We start from the raw sequence: 20,708 nt of genomic DNA, 5'->3' as shown, positions 1-20,708 counted from the left end.
AAGTAACTGAAGACTGCAAGGAAATGAGATGCTCTACTCAGCAAGTCCTGAGCCATGTACCCACATGGAGACCAAGGTCCACCTCACTTCCATGTCACTGTCTAAGAGGGCCTGAAAAGAGAAGGGGGTTAAATGCTGGAGAGACAAAAGTACCTATGTCCACCAGCATCGTTATAACCAGACTCAACCTGTGTGGCTGTTCAGGTCCCACAAGGAGCCAACACCACAACAGATTGGACATTGATGTGATTTACTGGGCAAAACACCCATGGAGATAAAAGTCATGGTCACGGGGCAGGATAAAGACAGAGGAGTCTTCAAATCAAGATGCAAGTGTGCATGTGCCCTCCACACCCACCTCTGTCTGTACACGTGGCAGGACCTCTGATTCAAGGCTGAATAATACTCCATTGTTTGTAAATGCCACATTTTCTTTTTGGACTGATGGATATTTGCAAATATGTAGAGGTTGTTTAGCAGGTGTAAAGTCCCAAGATGCGTAAGTTCTAGAGATCTGCAAACACTGTGCCTCCAGTTAGCAAGACTGTTTTGTGCATTCGAGCATTTGTTAAGAGAGTAGATCTCATGTTACACATTCTTACTACAAACACACAAAGATGCAGGTCTGCCACCTGAGAAAGGAGAGTGGCAGGCAAGGAGGACTGGGCAGGAGGTGCCTCCAACTTCAGCACAGTTTGAGGAGTCTCAGCAAGTGCATGGGGGTCCCCAGAGCACAGGATACCCTCAGAGGGCGCTCAGTCAGGCAGCACCACTGGGCTCAGCACTCGGCCAGAAGGAACTGGGGAGAGGGAAAATAATAGTAACAGCAACAGCATTTACTTATTGGATCCTAAGATAACACTCTGAGGGAGGTGCTCAGATTATTCCCATTTTACAGAAGAAATAGAAACTCGGAGAGGTAAGATGCTTTGCCCACCTTCAAGCAGCTCTCAGATTCACTGAGGTGTTGTTCAGGTTGTGTACTGCACAAGGGAGAGACACCTAAGAGGTGACATTTATATTGTTGACCAATAGTTACTTATGTGGGAAGCAGAGCCAAGAGATGGAGAGATGAACATACTGCATCAGTTCCAAAGTTGTAGTGACCAGAGGCTGTCAGCCAGCTACTCACCCTGTATCCAGCTCTCTTGATAGGAAACCTAATGTGTGACTCTGCAGGGCCCCTGCAACCTAGGACAGCTAACCTAGAATCAATGACATCCCACTTAAATTCCCAATGATCTGTTGGTTTGTCTGCAGCCTCCATAGGTGCTTGGGACAAATCTCTTCTTTGTCTCTTTATTAAAGGTCTCTGAAAATGGAAATCGTTGCTTTTAATTGACCAGAGAAACAATTACTCATAAATTAACTATTTAAAAATCTTGTGTGAGGACTACATTCCTGTTTCCTTAAGACAGACTCTCATAAGTTTAGGAACTTAAGATATATATAATATATATATGTATCATATATAGGATATATTATTATATTATTATAATTACATTATATAATTATATTCACAGTATATATAATTTATATTTAATTATATATATTCTTATTACATATATACTATACATAAATGATGTCATATATTTTATACGTACATGTATATAGTCGCATATATATGTATATATATTTTTTTCTACTATTTTACAGATTCCTGGCAAACATATTTAAAGGAAAACATTTCTTTATGAGCAATTGATGGTACCTGCTTTTCTTTCCCTTAAAAATGCTTTTTAAATTACTCGTTGCAAATAAAAACGACAGTGAAGGGTAGGAGAAAACTTAGCATTCAACTCTTTTGTAAACAGAGGATAATTGCTTTGCGCCCATGAATCTTTGCAGTCTTGATTTCAACAATTTGGAATGGCTAAAGTGAAGCCATTCAAGTGAAGCCTAGCTAAAAGTTCAGTCTGTATCCTTCTGCAAAAGTTTGGAAATATTAAGATAATATTTGCTTTTAATTTTGGTTAGTTCATTGAAAGTGTCCAAGAGCAAAGATTGTGTGCTCTTAGTAGGAATTTAATTATTAGAATGAGTTATTGGGGTCTGACAGGCTCCAAGAAAATTCAGGAAAATAGAGCTGGTTGGTATTTAAGCACAAAATTGTCAACATTGCTTGGAGATTCCTTTTTCATGTTTTTTTTTTTTTTTTTCACTAAATGTATTTTGAGCATGCTGGATTCTGACACCTGCTTGTGACCTGCAATTTTTAAGAGAGTCTCTTGTGTGTGGGAGCCAGATTTTTCCCAAAGTGGGAATCTTTGAACCCCAAAATCAGTGAAATTCACTGGAATCTGGAATAATGCTCCAATGTGCTCTGAGTACATACATACTTAGGCAGTCATGTATATGATACATGTGACTACGTACATACGTAATTGCATGTGAAAGATACGATCTGTGTTTAGGTTTTTCTTTTTTTCTTTCTCTTTTTTTTTATTTTTTAAGAACTTTTATTGAGAAACAGTTAACATACAATAAACTGCATACATTTAGAGTGTACTATCTGGTATCCCAATCTCCCAATTCATTCTCCCCCAATACTCCCTGCTTTCCCCACTTGATGTCCATATATTTGTTCTCTACATCTATGTCTCTATTTCCGCCTTGCAAACCGGTTGATTTGTACCATTTTTCTATAGTGCACATATATGTGTTAATATATGATATTTGTTTTTCTCTTTCTGACTCACTTCACTCTGTATGACAGTCTCTAGGTCCATCCATGTCTCTACAAATGTCCCAGTTTCATTGCTTCTTACAGCTGAGTAATATTCCATCATATATAAGTACCACATCTTCTTTATCCATTCATCTGTTGATGGACCACATCTTCTTTATCCATTCATCTGTTGCTTCCATGTCCTGGCTATTGTAAATAGTGCTGCAATGAACATTGGAGTGCATGTGTCTTTTTGAATTGTAGTATTCTCTGGGTATATGCCCAGCAGTGGGATTGCTGGGTCATATGGTAGTTCTATTTTTAGTTTTGCAAGGAACCTCCATACTGTTCTCCATAGTGGCTGTATCAATTTACATTCCTACCAACAGTGCAAGAGCGTTCCCTTTTCTCCACACCCTCTCCAGCATTTACTGTTTGTAGATTTTCTGATGATGCCCATTCTAACCGGTGTGAGGTGATACCTCATTGCTGTTTTGACTTGCATTTCTCTAATAATTAGTGATGTTGAGCAGCTTTTCATGTGCCTCTTGGCCATCCGTATGTCTTCTTTGGAGAAATGCCTATTTAGGTCTTCTGCCCATTTGTGGATTGGGTTGTTTTTTTTTTTTTTTTTTTGGTATGGAGCTGGAAGAACTGTTTATATATTTTGAAGATTAATCCTTTGTCTGTTGATTCGTTTGCAAATATTTTCTCCCATTCTGAGGGTTGTCTTTTCATCTTGCTTATAGTTTCCTTTGCTATGCAGAAGCTTTGAAGTTTCATTAGGTGCCACTTATTTATTTTCGTTTTTACTTCCATTACTCTAGGGGGTGGATCAAAAAAGATCTTGCTGTTATTTACATCAAAGAGTGTTCTTCCTATGTTTTCCTCTAGGAGTTTTATAGTGTCTGGCCTTACATTTAGGTCTTTAATCCATTTGGAGTTTATTTTTGTGTATGGTGTTAAAGAGTGTTCTAATTTCATTCTTTTACATGTAGCTGACCAATTTTCCCAGCACCGCTTATTGAAGAGGCTGCCTTTTCTCCATTGTATATCCTTGCCTCCTTTGTCATAGATTAGATGACCGTAGTTTATCTCTGGGCTTTCTATCCTGTTCCATTGATCTATATTTCTGTTTTTGTGCCAGGACCATACTCTCTTGATCACTGTAGCCTTGTAGTATAGCCTGAAGTCAGGAAGCCTGATTCCAGCAACAGCATCTTTCCTTCTCAAGATTGCTTTGGCTATTCGGGGTCTTTTGCGTTTCCATACAAATCGCAAAATTTCTTGTTCTAATTCTGTGAAAAATGCCATTGGTAATTTGATCGGGATTGCATTGAATCTGTAAATTGCTTTGGGGAGTATAGTCATTTTCACAATGTTGATTCTTCCAACCAAGGACATGGTATGTCCCTCCATCTGTTTGTGTCGTCTTTGATTTCTTTCATTAGTGTCTTATAGTTTTCTGAGTACAGGTCTTTTACCTCCTTTTTTCGGTTTATACCTAGCTATGTCATTCTTTTTGTTGCAGTGGTGAATGGGATTGTTTCCTTAATTTATGTTTCTGATTGTTCATTGTTAGTGTATAGAAATGCAAGAGATTTCTGTGTGTTGATTTTGTATCCTGCAACTTTACCAAATTCATTGATTAGCTCAAGTAGTTTTCTGGTGGCATCTTTAGGATTTTCTACGTATAGTATCATGTCATCTGCAAACCGTGACAGTTTTACTTCTTCTTTTCCAATTTGGATTCCTTTTATTTCTTTTTCTTCTCTGATTGCTGTGGCAAGAACTTCCAAAACTATGTTGAATAGCAGTGGCGAGAGTGGACATCCTTGTCTTGTTCCTGATCTTAGAGGGAATGCTTCCAGTTTTTCACCATTGAGAATGATGTTTGCTGTGGGTTTGTCATATATGGCCTTTATTATGTTGAGGTAGGTTCCCTCTATGCCCACCTTCTGGAGAGTTTTTGTCATAAATGGGTGTTGAATTTTCTCAAAAGCTTTTTCTGCATCTATTGAGATGATCATGTGGTATTTTTCCTTCAATTTGTTAATATGGTGTATCACGTTGATTGATTTGCATATATTGAAGAATCCGTGCATTCCAGGGATAAATCCCGCTTGATCATGTTGTATGATCTTTTTAATGTGCTGTTGGATTCTGTTAGCTAGTATTTTGTTGAGGATTTTTGCATCTATATTCATTGGTGATATTGGCCTGTAATTTTCTTTTTTTGTGACATCTTTGCCTGGTTTTGGTATCAGGGTGATGGTGGCCTCATAAAATGAATTTGGGAGTGTTCCTTCCTCTGCAATGTTTTGGAAGAGTTTGAGAAGCATGGGTGTTAGCTCTTCTCTAAATGTTTGATAAAATTCACCTGTGAAGCCATCTGGTCCTGGGCTTTTGTTTGTTGGGAGATTTTTAATCACAGTCTCAATTTCTGTACTTGTGATTGGTCTGTTCCTATTTTCTATGTCTTCCTGATTCAGTCTTGGAAGGTTATACCTTTCTAAGAATCTGTCCATTTCATCCAGGTTATCCATTTTATTGGCATATAGTTGCTTGTAGTAGTCTCTTATGGTGCTTTTTATTTCTGCGGTGTCTGTTGTAACTTCTCCTGTTTCATTTCTAATTTTATTGATTTGAGTCCTCTCCCTCTTTTTCTTGATGAGTCTTGCTAGAGGTTTATCGATTTTACTTATCTTCTCAAAGAACCAGCTTTTAATTTTATTGATTTTTTTCTATTGTTTTCTTTGTTTCTATGTCATTTATTTCTGCTTTGATCTTTATGATTTCTCTCCATCTACTAACTTTAGGTTTTGTTTGCTATACTTTCTCCAGTTTCTTGAGGTGTGAGCTTAGATTGTTTACTTGGGATTTTTCTTATTTCTTTTTTTTTTTTTAATTTTTTTTGGGGTACAGCAAGTTCAATCATCTGTTTTTATACACATATCCCCATATTCCCTCCCTTCCTTGACTCCCCCCAACTCGAGTCCCCCCCACCCTCCCTGCCCCAGTCCTCTAAGGCATCTTCCTTCCATGAGTTGGACTCCCTTTGTTATACAGCAACTTCCCACTGACTATCTGTTTTACAGTTGGTAGTATATATATGTCTGTGCTACTCTCTCACTTCGTCTCAGTTTCCCCTTCACCCCCCGCCCCCTCCCATACCTCGAGTTCTCCAGTCCATTCTCTGTATCTGCATCCTTGTTCTTGTCACTGAGTTCATCAGTACCATTTTTAGATTCCGTATATGTGAGTTAGCATACAATATTTGTCCTTCTCTTTCTGACTTACTTCACTCTGTATGACAGACTGTAGTTCTATCTACCTCATTACATGTAGCTCCATCTCATCCCTTTTTATAGCTGAGTAATATTCCATTGTGTATATATGCCACATCTTCTTTATCCATTCATTTGTTGATGGGCATTTAGGTTGCTTCCATGTCCTGGCTATTGTAAATAGTGCTGCAATAAACATTATGGTACAAGTTTCTTTTGGGATTATGGTTTTCTTTGGGTATATGCCCAGTAGAGGGATGACTGGATCATATGGTAGTTCTATTTACAGTTTTTTAAGGAACCTCCAAATTGTTTTCCATAGTGGCTGTACCAACTTACAGTCCCACCAACAGTGCAGGAGAGTTCCCTTTTCTCCACACCCTCTCCAACGTTTGTTGTTTCCAGATTTTGTGATGAGGGCCGTTCTGATTGGTGTGAGGTGATACCTCACTGTGGCTTTGACTTGCATTTCTCTGATGATTAATGATGTTGAGCATCTTTTCATGTGTTTGTTGGCCATCTGTATGTCTTCTTTGGAGAAATGTCTATTTAGGTCTTCTGCCCATTTGTGGATTGGGTCATTTGCTTTTTCGGTATTAAGCTTCATGAGCTGCTTGTATATTTTGGAGGTTAATCCTTTGTCCGTTGTTTCATAGGCAATTATTTTTTCCCATTCTGAGGGTTGCCTTTTAGTCTTGTTTATGGTTTCTTTTGCTGTGCAAAAGCTTTTAAGTTTCATGAGGTCCCATTTGTTTATTCTTGATTTTATTTCCATGATTCTAGGAGGTGGGTCCAAAAGGATGTTGCTTTGATGGATGTCATAGAGTGTTCTGCCTATGTTTTCCTCTAGGAGTTTTATAGTGTCTGGCCTTACATGTAGGTCTTTAATCCATTTGGAGTTTATTTTTGTGTATGGTGTTAAGAAGTGTTCTAATTTCATTCTTTTACATGTTGCTGTCCAGTTTTCCCAGCACCACTTATTGAAGAGGCTGTCTTTTTTCCATTGTATATTTGTGCCTCCTTTGTCAAAGATAAGGTGCCCATATGTGTTTGGGCTTACTTCTGAGTTCTCTGTTCTATTCCATTGATCTTCCTTTCTATTTTTGTGCCAGTACCATACTGTCTTGATCACTATGGCCTTGTAGTATAGTTTGAAGTCAGGAAGCCTGATTCCACCAACTCCATTTTTCCTTCTCAAGATTGCTTTGGCTATTTGGGGTCTTTTGCGTTTCCATACAAATCATAAGATTTCTTGCTCTAGTTCTGTGAAAAATGCCATTGGTAATTTGATCGGGATTGCATTGAATCTGTAAATTGCTTTGGGTAGTACAGTCATTTTCACAATGTTGATTCTTCCAATCCAGGAACATGGTATGTCCCTCCATCTGATTGTGTTGTCTTTGATTTCTTTCATCAATGTCTTAAAGTTTTCTGCATACAGGTCTTTTGCCTCCTTAGGCAGGTTTATTCCTAGGTATTTTATTCTTTTTGTTGCAATGGTGAATGGGAGAGTTTCCTTAATTTCTCTTTCTGCTCTTCCGTTGTTAGTGTATAGGAATGCAAGAGATTTCTGTGCATTAACTTTGTATCCTGCTACTTTACTAAACTCATCAATGAGTGCTAGCAGTTTTCTGGTAGAGTCTTTAGGGTTTTCTATATATAATATCATGTCATCTGCAAAGAGTGACAATTTTACTTCTTCTTCTCCAATGTGGATTCCTTTGATTTCTTTTTCTTCTCTGATTGCTGTGGCTAAAACTTCCAAAACTATGTTGAATAATAGTGGTGAGAGTGGACACCCTTGTCTTGTTCCTGTTCTTAGAGGGAATTCTTCCAGTTTTTCCCCATTGAGAACGATGTTGGCTTTTGGTTTCTCATATATGGCTTTGATTATGTTGAGATAATTTCCTTCTATGCCCATTTTCTGGAGAGCTTTTATCATAAATGGATGTTGAACTTTGTCAAAAGCTTTTTCCGCATCTATTGAGGTTATCTTATGGTTTTTATCCTTCAAGTTGTTCATATGATGTATCACGTTGATTGATTTGCGTATATTGAAGAATCCTTGCATCCCAGGGATAAACCCCACTTGATCATGGTGTATGATTTTTTTAATGTGCTGTTGGAGTCTGTTAGCTAGTATTTTGTTGAGGATTTTTGCATCTATATTCATCAGTGATATTGGTCTGTAGTTTTCTTTTTTTGTGACATCTTTGCCTGGTTTTGGTATCAGGGTGATGGTAGCCTCGTAGAATGAGTTTGGGAGTGTTCCGCCTTCTGCAATATTTTGGAAGAGTTTGAGAAGGATAGGTGTTAGCTCTTCTTGAAATGTTTGATAGAATTCGCCCGTGAACCCATCTGGTCCTGGGCTTTTGTGTGTTGGGAGATTTTTAATCACTGCCTCAATTTCCGTACTTGTGATTGGTCTGTTCATGGTTTCTATTTCTTCCTGGTTCAGTCTTGGAAGATTGTATTTTTCTAAGAATGTATCCATTTCTTCCAGGTTATCCAATTGATGGGCATATAGTTGCTTGTAGTAGTCTCTCATGATGTTTTGAATTTCTGAGGTGTCCGTTGTTTCTTCTCCTTTTTCATTTCTAAATCTGTTGATTTGCATCTTCTCCCTTTTTTTCTTGATGAGTCTAGCTAATGGTTTATCAACTTTGTTAATCTTCTCAAAGAACCAGCTTTTAGTTTTATTTATTTTTGCTATGGTTTCTTTCCTTTCTTTTTCATTTATTTCTGCTCTGATCTTTATGATTTCTCTCCGTCTACTAACTTTAGGTTTTGTTTGCTCTACTTTCTCCAGTTTCTTGAGGTGTGAGCTTAGATTGTTTATTTGGGATTTTTCTTATTTCTTAAGGTAGGATTGTATTGCTATAAACTTCCCTCTTAGAATTGCCTTTGCTTCATCCCATAGGTTTTGGATCATTGTATTTTCATTGTCATTTGTCTCTAGGTATTTTTTGATTTCCTCTTTGATTTCTTCAGTGATCTCTTGGTTATTTAGTAGTGTATTTTTAGCCTCCATGTGTTTGTGTTTTTTGCAGTTTTTTTCCTGTAATTGATTTCTAATATCACAGCGCTGTGGTTCAGAAAAGATGCTTGATACGATTTCAATTTTCTTGAATTTACCAAGGCTTGATTTATGACCCAAAATGTGATCTATTCTGGAGAATGTTCCATGTGCACTTGAGAAGAATGTGTAATCTGCTGTTGTTGGATGTAATGTCCTATAGATATGTATTAAATCAAGCTGATTTATTGTGTCATTTAAAACTAGTGTTTCCTTATTAATTTTCTGTGTGGATGATCTGTCCATTGGTGTCAGTGGGGTGTTAAAGTCCCCCACTATGATTGTGTTACTGTTGATTTCCTCTTTCATAGTTGTTAGCATTTGCCTTATGTATTGAGGTGCTCCCATATTGGGTGTATAGATATTTAGGATTGTTATCTCTTCTTCTTGGATTGATCCCTTGATCTTTATGTAGTGTCCTTTCTTGTCTCTTATAACATTTTTTTATTGTAAAGTCTACCTTATCTGATATGAGTATCGCTACTCCAGCTGTCTTTTGATTTCCCTGGAATATCTTTTTCCATCCCCTCACTTTCAGTCTATGTGTGTCCCTAGGTCTGAAGTGAGTCTCTTGTAGACAGCATATATATGGGTCTTGTCTTTGTATCCATTCAGCCAGTATGTGTCTTTTGGTTGGGGCCTTTAGTCCATTTACATTCAACGTAATTATCTATATGTATGTTCCTATTACCATTTTCTTAATTGTTTTCTTTATGTTTTTGTAGATCCTTTTCTTCTCTTATGTTTTCCACTTAGAGAAGTTCCTTTAGCATTTTTTGTGAGGCTGGTTTGGTGGTGCTGAATTCTCTTAGCTGTTGCTTGTCTGTAAAGCTTTTGATTTCTCCCTCGAATCTGAATGAGATCCTTGCTGGGTAGAGTATTCTTGGTTGTAGGTTCTTCCCTTTCATCATTTTAAACATATCGTGCCACTCCCTTCTGGCTTGCAGAGTTTCTGCTGAGAAATGAGCTGTTAACCTTATGGGAGTTCCCTTGTATGTTATTTGTCATTTTTCCCTGTTGCTTTTAATAATTTTCTCTGTCTTTAATTTTTGTCAATTTGACTACTATATGTCTTGGCATGTTTCTCCTTGGGTTTATCCTGCCTGGGACTCTCTGTGCTTCCTGGACTTGGGTAGCTACTTCCTTTCCCATGTTAGGGAAGTTTTCAACTATAATCTCTTCCAATATTTTCTTGGGTCCTTTCTCTCTCTCTTCTCTTTCTGGGACCCCTACAATGTGAATGTTGGTGCATTTAATATTGTCCCAGAGGTCTCTTAAGCTGTCTTCAGTTCTTTTCATTCTTTTTTTCTTTACTCTTTTCCACATCAGCGATTATCACCATTCTGTCTTCCAGCTCACTTATTTGCCCTTCTGCCTCAGTTAATCTGCTGTTGGTTCCTTTTAGTGCATTTTTCATTTCAGTTATTGTGTTGCATATCTCTGTTTGTTTGTTCTTTAAGTCTTCAAGGTCTTTGGTAAACTTTTCTTGCAACTTTTTGATCTTTGCATCCAATCTTTTTTCAAAGTCCTGGATCATCCTAACCATCATTATTCTGAATTCTTTTTCTGGAAGGGTGCCTGTCTCCTCTTCATTTAGTTGTTTTTCTGGCATTTTATCCTGTACCTTCATCTGGTACAAAGTCTTTTGCCTTTTCATTTTCTCTGTCTTTCTGTGGCTGTGGTTTTCAGTTTCACAAGATGAAATACTGCTGACACTGCTTGATTCTGCTGTCTGCCTTCTTGTGGAAGAAGCTATCTAGGAGGCTTGTGGGTGCTTCCTGATGGGAGGGACTGATGGTCATTTGGGCTGGGTGGGCAGAGCTCAGTATAACTTTAATCTGATTTGGTGGGCAGAGCTCAGTGCCGCTTTAATCTGCTTGTCTGCCAATGGGTGGAGCTGTGTTCCCACCTTGTTTGATGTTTGGCCTCAGGCTACCCAGCACTGGAGCTTACAGGCTCTTTGGTGGGGCTAATGGTGGACTCTGGGGGGGCTCACACCAATGAGCACTTCCCAGAACCCCTGCCACCAGTGCCCCTGTCTCCTCAGTGAGCCACAGCTGCCCCGCGCCTCTGCAGGCAACCCTCCAACATGAGCAGGTCTGGTTCGGACTCCTATGCGGTCACTGCTCCTTCCCCCAGGTCCTGGTGAGCACACTTTTTTGTGTGCCCTCCAAGAGGGGAGTCTCCATTTCCCCCAGTCCTGCAGAGGTCCTTCAATCAAATCCTGCTGTCTTTCAAAGTCTGATTCTCTGAGGATTCCTCCTCCTGTTGCTGGACCCCCAGGTTAAGGAAGCCTGACATGGGGCTCAGAACCCTCACTTTAGTGGGTGGACTTCTGCAGTATAACTGTTCTCCAGTTTGTGAGTCACCCATCCAGCATTTATAGGATTTGATTTTAAAGTGATTGCACCCCTCCTACCATCTCATTGCAGCTTCTCCTTTGTCTCTGGATGTGGAGTGGGGTTTTTTTTGTTGAGTTCCATTGTCTTTCTCTCGATGATTGTTCAGCAGTTAGCTGTAATTCTGGTGCTCTTGCAAGAGGGAGTGAGCACACCTCCTCCTACTCCGCCATCTTGATTCCTCCTAGGTTTTTCATTAGTACTTTTTGTTTTCCATGTGTCACCATCTTCCATGTGGATCAACTTAATGAGTGTTTAGGTGACTGGTGTCAACCCAACTGCACATAAAACACCTCCAGAGCTGTTACAATGTTGATACCTGGGCCCCATCATTGTCCAGTTGAATCAGAACCTCTGAGCATGATAATTCTAATGGGTAGAGAACCACACCTTGTTGTCCTCAGCCCCACAATCTTAGTTTTAGTTAGCATCTAAGTATACATCCAGGATAACCGGCAGGTGTGATGTTCTTGCTAATTTCTGTAGTGTGCCATCATTCACTGACCATCAGCACCAGCTGATTCCTTTTTTATTTATTTATTTATTTATTTATTTATTTATTTATTTATTGGCTGTGTTGCATCTTCATTGCTTCACCTGAGTTTTCTCTAGTTGCAGCACGTGGGGGCTGCACATCATTGCCGTGCATGGGCTTCTCATTGTGGTGGCTTCTCTTGCAGGTCCATGGGCTCTAGGCACTCAGGCTTCAGTAGTTGTGGCTCACGGGCTCAATAGTTGTGGCTTGCAGGCTCTAGAGTGCAGGCTCAGTAGTTGTGGTTCACGGGCTTAGTTGCTCCATGGCGTGTGGAATCTTTCCGGCCCAGGGGTTGGACCCTTGTCCCTGGCATTGGCAGCAGATTCTTAACCACTGTGCCACCAGCGAAGTCCATCTTTTTTTTTAAATGTATTTATTTAGCTGTGGCACACAGATCTTTTTTTTTTTCCTTTAGTTGCAGCATGCAGGCTCTTAGTTGCTGCACATGGAATCTAGTTCCCTGACCAGGGATCAAATCCTTGACCCCTGCACTGGCAGTGCAGAGTCTTAACAACAGGATCGCCAGGGAAGTCCCTACACTGGCTGATGCTTTAGAGCATGGCCCCTCCCCCAAAACACCCCCCACATCTACCCCTGCCTAGAAGAGCAGCTCTCACTCTCCAGGCCCCACCAGCCTTTACCAATCTTCATAGGGCTTCTCACTCCCTGACACTGAATCTGTTTCTTTGCTTACTGTCCAAATCCCTTCCTAGAATAAAATTCCATGAAGACAGGACATTTTAGTAGAAAGTGCTTGTAGCAGGCTCGGCTCCCCTGAAGCAGACCCCAAGATGGAGGTTAGCCTGCAGAATATTCTTTGGGGATCCATGCGTGTAGAAGGGAGGTAACAGAGCACGTTTGTGTGGGAAGAGGCTGAATTCATTTCAGCCCCCAAGAGGGCTCAGTGGGTCCCAAGGGCGTCCTGGGGCTGGGAGTTGGAGCAAGGAATCACCAGATTCAGGCATCCCTGGAAGGAGGGCCACCTTTGGGGGTTGGGGGGGGTTTCTTCTGCTGAAGTCATCCCCCGAGGGCTGAGAGCAGAGAACCATCTTCCATCCTCACTCCTGGCCGCTAGGGGAACTCACCCTTCCTTTCTGGAGACGGGGGGCCTGGAGGGCACATCACAGCAAGCACCACAGTGCTCAAAAATATTTCAGAAAGTGTGTCTTTCTGCTTTTCCCGCCAAAAAGCAGTGCTGTAATTTTTGAGCTTGCACGCATGTACTTCATCTTGGAGAGTTATCCCAAGGAGCAGGCTTGGAGCACTGGGGAGGGCAAATCTGGGAAAGAGGGAAACAACTGGGCGGATGTATTCACCAGTAAGCTGGGCGCCATGGGGCTCAGTGCTGCTCAGGATTCTCAGAGGAGGCAGGCAGAAGGCACTCAAGAATCATCTGCCCACGACACCAGGAAGGGAGTAGTTCCCTACCAGCTCCCATCCCCCACTAGCCCAGGGGCGACCAGGGCTATTAGCCCCCTTGCACTTCAGGAGTGCACGTGCATCCCTGCGGCCAACAGGAGGGGACCAGCTGTCCTGGTTAGCCCAGGACTGTCCCACTTTGAGTGCTGACAGTCCCACATCCTAGGACACTCTTCCATTCTGGGCAGTCCGGGACCGTTGGTCACCCCCTGCACAGATTCCTCCAGGTGCCAGTGTGGCAGCCAGAGAGCAGCTTCTGGGCTACACCTGCAGGGTGCTGATTCCAGCGGCAACCACCAAGGTTAAAACAGGGGCGAGAGTGTGAGGCAGGACACAGGAGGTGTCCAGTACAAAATGCCAGCAGTCCTTATGCTTCCTCTTGATCAGCCAGACATCTTCATTCAGAAACTTAGATGCACCAATTAAGCAAAGATCTGTTTTGCTGTGCTTGAGTTAGTTGCTTCTTTCTTGGCTTGAGGGAATGTTTCTGTGACCTTCTACTTTCCACCTGTCCAAAATTCTAGGGTAAAATAGAAGCGTTTTCAATAGCCCCAATATTTAGCAAATTCCTGGAGCATGAGTTGTTTATATATCCTTGAACGGCTGATTTTCTTGAGCACTTGGCTTATTTGCTTTCATTTGTATTTGAGCAAAGACCAACATTTGGCTCTTGGGAAACCTTCCTGGATCTGCTGGAAGCCCCAGGCTCTGGGCAAGTCTCCCCACATCTGACAATGGTTGAATATCAGCCACTGTAATGAAATTAGCCTTAGCAGCTCTGGGGTTGTTTGGATTTGCAGCCAGTGAGGCATTTAGCATGAGGGGGCAGGAAAGGTTTGTCTGTGCAGTGTTCCACACCATGAGCTAGTCTTTCTTTAAAAGATCCTAAGGTGGGGAGGAAAAGCACTTTTAGGATGTGATTGGAAATATCAAAACTTAATCAAGGGAATACGTGCTTTGATACCTTTAGCAAGTATGATAGGACAGCCTTGACACAAATGTGTTCATTCATTTTAGGAATCCCTCTCTCTTGACCTATGTGATTGACGGCCAGGTCTGTCAGTCTTGGCCAAATGTTTTTCCTCTAAATGTTTATCTGGGGCTTCCCTGGTTAAGAATCCGCCTGCCAATGCAGGGGACATGGGTTTGATCTCTGGTCTGGGAAGATCCCACATGCCACAGAGCAACTAAGTCCGTGCGCCACAACTACTGAGCCCATGTGCCCCAACTACTGAAGGCCTCACACCTACAGCCTGTGCTCCACAACAAGAGAAGCCACCACAATGAGGACCCCACGCACCACAATGAAGACTAGCCCCCACTCACCACAGCTAGAGAAAGCCCTTGTGCAGCAACAAAGACCCAATGGAGCCAATAAATAAATAAATTTATTAAATAAATAAATAAATGTTTCTCTGACGCCATCGAGTTAGTTTGGACTGCATCTCTCCAATGTCATCCCCAACTGCAGGTATCCCACACCCACAATCACTGCAGCTGTGACATCCTCCTTGTGACTCTCAGCATCTCAGCATCCCAGTGACAGATCTGTTAGTGCTACATGTCCTTTCATGTAGAACTTGGCCCTCCTTTGTAACTGCGTGATGCTAATAAGGAAAAGCAAAGCTCTTTGTTAAATTTGAAATTTTAGTGCTACTAAGATAGAGAAAAACTCTCTGTTCTAGCTCATTTTATCAGACTTTTGAAAAATGTATTGAACTAGAATGCTGTGTTAATTCAAGGAATGCTAATTCAATCCCTAATATGAATTCCTGCCAAATGCGTACGTATTGTGATGTAGTTATTCCCGGACCATTCACCCACCACCCCGATAGTGCTGGCATATTTTTGTTCTTCAATTAACCAAATCCCTCAGATACGGATGGGAATCTCGCAGCCTGGAGTGGGCTGGTGTATACAAGATGTCATCTACACTAATTAAACTAAGATAGAAGAACCCACTGCAGCATTTCTTGCTGCTTCTGACGTCTGTCCCTTCCTTATATATGTTCAAGTGCTCTGGGAATTCTGCTGCCAGAGAGGTCTGGAGACCAGAAACTGCAAACAGAATCTTACTGGAAAAGGGAAAAATGGAGACAACAGAGAGAAAGTCATGTCCCCAAGTTCTCAGAACCACCCAAAGATTTTTTGTTGTTGTTGAAGTGTAGTTGATTTACAATGTTGTGTTACTTTGAGGTATACAGCACAGTGATTCAGTTATATGCATATATATACTTTTTTCAGATTCTTTTCCATTATGATTTATCACAGGATGGTGAACATAGTTCCCTGTGCTCTGCATAGGTCCTTGCTGTTTATCTATTTTATATAGAGTAGTTTGTATCTGCTGATCCCAAACTCTTATTAATTTATCCTTGCCCCCTCTTTCCCCTTTGGTAACCATAAGTTTGTTTTCTATGTCTATGAGTCTGTTTCTGTTCTGTAAATAAGCGCATCTGCATCATTTTTTTTTAGATTCCACATATAAGCAATGTCATATGATATTTGTCTTTCTCTGTCTGACTTACTTCACTTAGTATGATAATCTCTAGGTCCATCCTTATTGAAGCACGTGGTATTATTTCATTCTTTTTGATGGCTGAGTACAAAGATTTTTAATTGGCTCTGGAATGCCACTGAAATAGATGCCACAGACATTTACATGAATATGAGTTTATAGATATACATATAGAGGGAGCCATTATAGATATTAATGTTGCTGCATTTCAATATTCTGTCTGTATGTCTAGACTGCGTGAATTTTTTTCTTTTTTTTAAATACATCTTTATTGGAGTGTAATTGCTTTACGATGTTGTATTAGTTTCTGCTGTACAACAAAGCGAATCTGCTATATGTATACATATATCCCCGTATCCCCTCCCTCTTGAGCCTCCCTCCCACCCTCCCTACCCCACTCCTCTAGGTCTTCACAAAGCATGGAGCTGATCTCCTTGTGCTATGCAGCAGCTTCCCACTAGCCATCTATGTTACATTTGGTAGTGTGTATACATCAGTGCTACTCTCTCACTTCGTCCCAGCTTCCGCTTCCCCACCCCGTGTCCTCAAGTCCATTCTCTGTGGCCTGGGCTAATTTTAAAGCCCAGGTACTTCTTGCTTCGTATTGAGCAAAAGTAAAGGGAAATTTGCTAAGATGCATGCAATACTCCAAGCTCCCCTTATCTCACGAAGAGACAAGCTTGGGTCTGGCATGGCTGGGCAAGCAGGACACGTCCTCCATGAGGTGACGTGCCCCTGTGCACTGTGTAAATTAGCAGGAGATGGGGAGGGACAAGGGATGCTGTACCGATGATGTTTCGAGAGGGAATTTCTGGCCAGGGAGAGGACCGTGTCACGTCGCTGTGAGCTTGGGGAGGTCAGAGGATGAGCCCAGATCCACACACTCTTGGCTACAGATCCTCAATGAGCCAGATACAGAAGTCAAGGATAAACATCTATTCATAGAAAGGCTTACAGCAACTCAACATTGACACATCCTCCAAACACACCTTTATTGTATTTTACAACAGTGTTAGTCTGTGCTGGATTGGAAATGAAAGAAAAAAAAAAAACAATTTTCTCTATCATGCAAAGATTAAGGAGCCCTGAGCTGGAAGAATTGTGTTCTTATGAACTGAGCTAGTTTCTTGCTTTTTTCTGGAAGGATGCAGGGGATGAGTTTCCAGGCTATGGCACTCAACCTCTCTGATACAATTTCTATTAGGAGATAGTGTCCCAGAAGAGTGCTTAACGGTGCGTCTAGATTTTTCTAATGTCAACATACATAATTCCTCTAGAAACAAGCATACTTCCAGGAAGACGTTGCGTTATTTCTGAGCCGGGGTCGTAGCATTGCTTTGTGGGAACCGAAAGAAAAGCGTGAAGCATCATTAATAATAAGCATCATTATTAAATCATACATAAATAAATAAGCAGGCATCCCCCCTGTCTCCCAGGCTTGTCAGGATGTGCTTCATCCCGAAGGTAAATGGTCCATTCTCCTGTCATCCTCTTAGGATTAGTTACAGCTGCAGCCACTTCACTGTAATGAGACGTGGAGATGTAATTACATTAATAGCGGGCACCAGACTTCCTCTTAGAGCAGAAACGGAGTTCATTGGCCAAGAGAGAAGAGGAAGTGCTGGGGATGAAACGTAGGCCTGTCCAGAAACGGGTAAATCCACCCAAGAAAAATGAGGGCATATGTGCCTCATGAAAAGTTGTATACGGCTTACTTCACTTAGTATGATTATCTCTAGGTCCATTCATGCTGCTGCAAATGTCATTATTTCATCCTTTTTTTATGGCTGAGTAGGTCAGACTGAAAAAGACAAATATCATATGATATCATTTATAGGTGGAATCTAAAAAAAGATACAAATGAACTTCTTCACAAAACAGAAACAGATTCACAGACATAGAAAACAAACTTTCAGTTCCCAAAGGGGAAACTGGACATGGGGAGGGATAAATTAGGGGTTGGGATTAACATATACACACTACTATGTATCAAATAGATAAACAACAAGGACCTACTGTATAGCACAGGGAACTCTACTCAGTACTCTGTAATGACCTATATGGGAAAAGAATCTGAAAAAGAATATATATATATATATAACTGAATCACTTTGCTGTACACCTGAAACTAATGCAACATTGTAAATCATCTATACTTCAATTTGAAAAACCTGTAATTAAAAAAAAGATGGGGACTTCCCTGGTAGCACAGTGGTTAAGAATCTGTCTGCCGATGCAAGGGACATGGGTTCGATCCCTGGCCAGGGAAGATCCCACATGCCACGGAGCAACTAAGCCCGTGCGCCACAACTACTGAAGCCCATGTGCCTCGAAGCCCATGCTCCACAACAAGAGAAGCCACTGCAAAGAGGAGACCCTGCTTACCTCAACTAGAGGAAGCCCGCATGTAGCAATGAAGACCCAATGCAGCCAATTAATTAATCAATTAATTTTTTTAATGAAAAAAAAAAGTTGTGTACACGAACGTTCACAGCAGTATCACATCTGGTCACCCATAGCTGGAAATGAACCAAACGCCCGTCAGCAGGAGGACAGATAAACACAGAGTCATGGGTTCATACTGCGAAATGCTGCTCAACAAAAACTGTGAGCATGGACATGGCCCACAGGCCTGAACATGAGCTAACAAAGCTGGAACGAAGAGAGAACATGCAGTATCATTTCTTCTCTGTGGAGTTCTCGAACATGTGAAACCAGTTCCTGGTGGAGAAAAACCAAAATAAAGGTTAACGGTTGGAGGAGTGATGGAGGGAAGGATGAGGATGCCTTGGGAGGGCTGCAGGTGGTCTGGAGTTGGGAGGGCTGTACAGGTGTGCACACGTGCAAGCATCCACCATGTTGTACAGTTAAGATGTGTACACATCTAGGTAGTAAGTTATGACTCAACTTTTTTAGAAACAGAAGTACCTGTGCATACACGTGAGACTTGGAGGTCCAGGGTGTAGGTGGAACTCGTCCTCCTGGGGCCAGATGAGCAGCATGGACTATCCCTCCATCCCTCCTTATTTTTCATGATCCTGGCATTTTTGAAGAGTCCCGGTCAGTTATGTTGTAGAGTGTTTCCCGATTGGGGTCTGTCTGATATTTTCTCCTGATTAGACAGAGGTTATGTTTTTCTGGCAAACACAGCCCAGAAGTGACTTGATGTGATATCAATACGGTTTCCTCCCCAGTGATGTTCACATTGATTACATGGCTAAGGTGGTGTAGGTCAGGTTTCTTCATTGTGAAGTTACTTCTTTCCCTTTGCGATTAATCTCGGGATGGTTTCCTGATGCCCTGCAAATATACTGCTTCTCCTCAGACCTTCACACACGGACGTTGGCATCCAGCTGGGGACGTTGCCTTCAGCCCTTGCTCCCCACAATCTATGCCTCACCAAGTAGCCAGAGTGGCTTCTTAAACATGTGAATCAGGGCCTATGCACAAGGCATCCTAATGGCCTTATGCAGTGCTTTTATTGAAATCTAACCTCCTCACCTTAACCTTTCAGGTGTTGTATGATCTGGCCCCACCAAGCTCCTCTCACCCACATTGTTTCTCACTTGGGCTTCTGCCATCCTGTTCCACACTTGGTTTATTTCTCTAAGATTTCATGCTCATCTTTATTGTCTGACTTTTACACTTGCTTTTCTCTCTTCCTAAATACCCTCAGCTCAGGTCCTCTCATGGTTGACCCATGACTTAAGATTCAGGTCTCAGTTAAAATATTGCCTCCCTCCTCTGTCTCCCTCCCCTCCCTCATCCCTCTGTAGCATAGTGTGTGGTTCTATTTCATTATCTCAGATCCCGCCATGATCTGAAGGCATATCTTTGCCCCCAACTATACCATCAGCTTCGTGAAATCAGACATGTAATCTCTACCATCTACTGCTTTTTTGTAAATTGAAGTATAGTTGATTTACAATGTATTAGTTTCAGGTGTGTAGCAAAGTGATTCAGATAGATAGATAGATAGATGATAGATAGATAGATAGATAGATAGATAGATAGATAGATAGATAGATAGATAATAGATAGATAGATGATAGATAGATAGATGATAGATGATAGATAGATGATAGATAGATAGATAGATAGATAGATAGATAGATAATAGATAGATAGATGATAGATAGATGATAGATAGATAGATGATAGATAGATAGATAGATAGATAAATAGATAGATAGATAGATAGATAGATAGATGATAGATAGATAGATAGATGATAGATAGATATAGATATAGGTATAAATATAGATATACTTTTTCAGATTCTTTTCCATTATGGTTTATCACAGGACAGTGAATATGGTTCCCTGTGCTATGCAGTAGGACCTTGTTGTTTATCTGTTTTACATGTGGTAGTGTGCATCTGCTAATCCTAAACTCCTAATTTATCCCTCCCCCACCCCCTTTCCCCTTTGGTAACCATAAATCTCTTCTCTATGTCTGTGAGTCTGTTTCTGTTTCATCAATAAGTTCATTTGTGTCATATTTTAGATTCCACATATGTGATATCATATTTATCTTTTTCTTTCTGACTCACTTCACTTAGTATGATAATCTCTAGGTCCATCCATGTAGCGGCAAATGGCATTATTTCATTCTTTTTTATGGCTGAGTAGTATTCCACGGTATATATGTACCACATCTTCTTTATCCATTCATCTGTTGATGGGCATTCAGGTTGCTTCCATGTCTTGGCTATTGTGAATAGTGCTGCTATGAACATAGGGGTGTGTGTATCTTTTTGAATTACACTTTTGTCTGGATATACGCCCAGGAGTGGAATATATCAAC

The 20,708-nt window shown here is 41.0% G+C and overlaps 1 protein-coding gene across 1 annotated transcript in view; it reads left to right on the top strand.

The window, feature by feature from the left end:
* Nucleotides 1-20,708, top strand: part of TMEM132D (transmembrane protein 132D) — an 807,498-nt gene that overhangs the window by 743,401 nt on the left and 43,389 nt on the right. The gene's annotated exons all lie outside the window — the stretch shown is intronic.

The sequence above is a fragment of the Hippopotamus amphibius genome, chromosome 8, assembly GCF_030028045.1.
Source record: "Hippopotamus amphibius kiboko isolate mHipAmp2 chromosome 8, mHipAmp2.hap2, whole genome shotgun sequence".
NCBI lineage: Eukaryota > Metazoa > Chordata > Mammalia > Artiodactyla > Hippopotamidae > Hippopotamus > Hippopotamus amphibius.
Note: the sequence above shows the minus strand (reverse complement) of the source record. Positions and strands in the feature narration are given on the sequence as shown.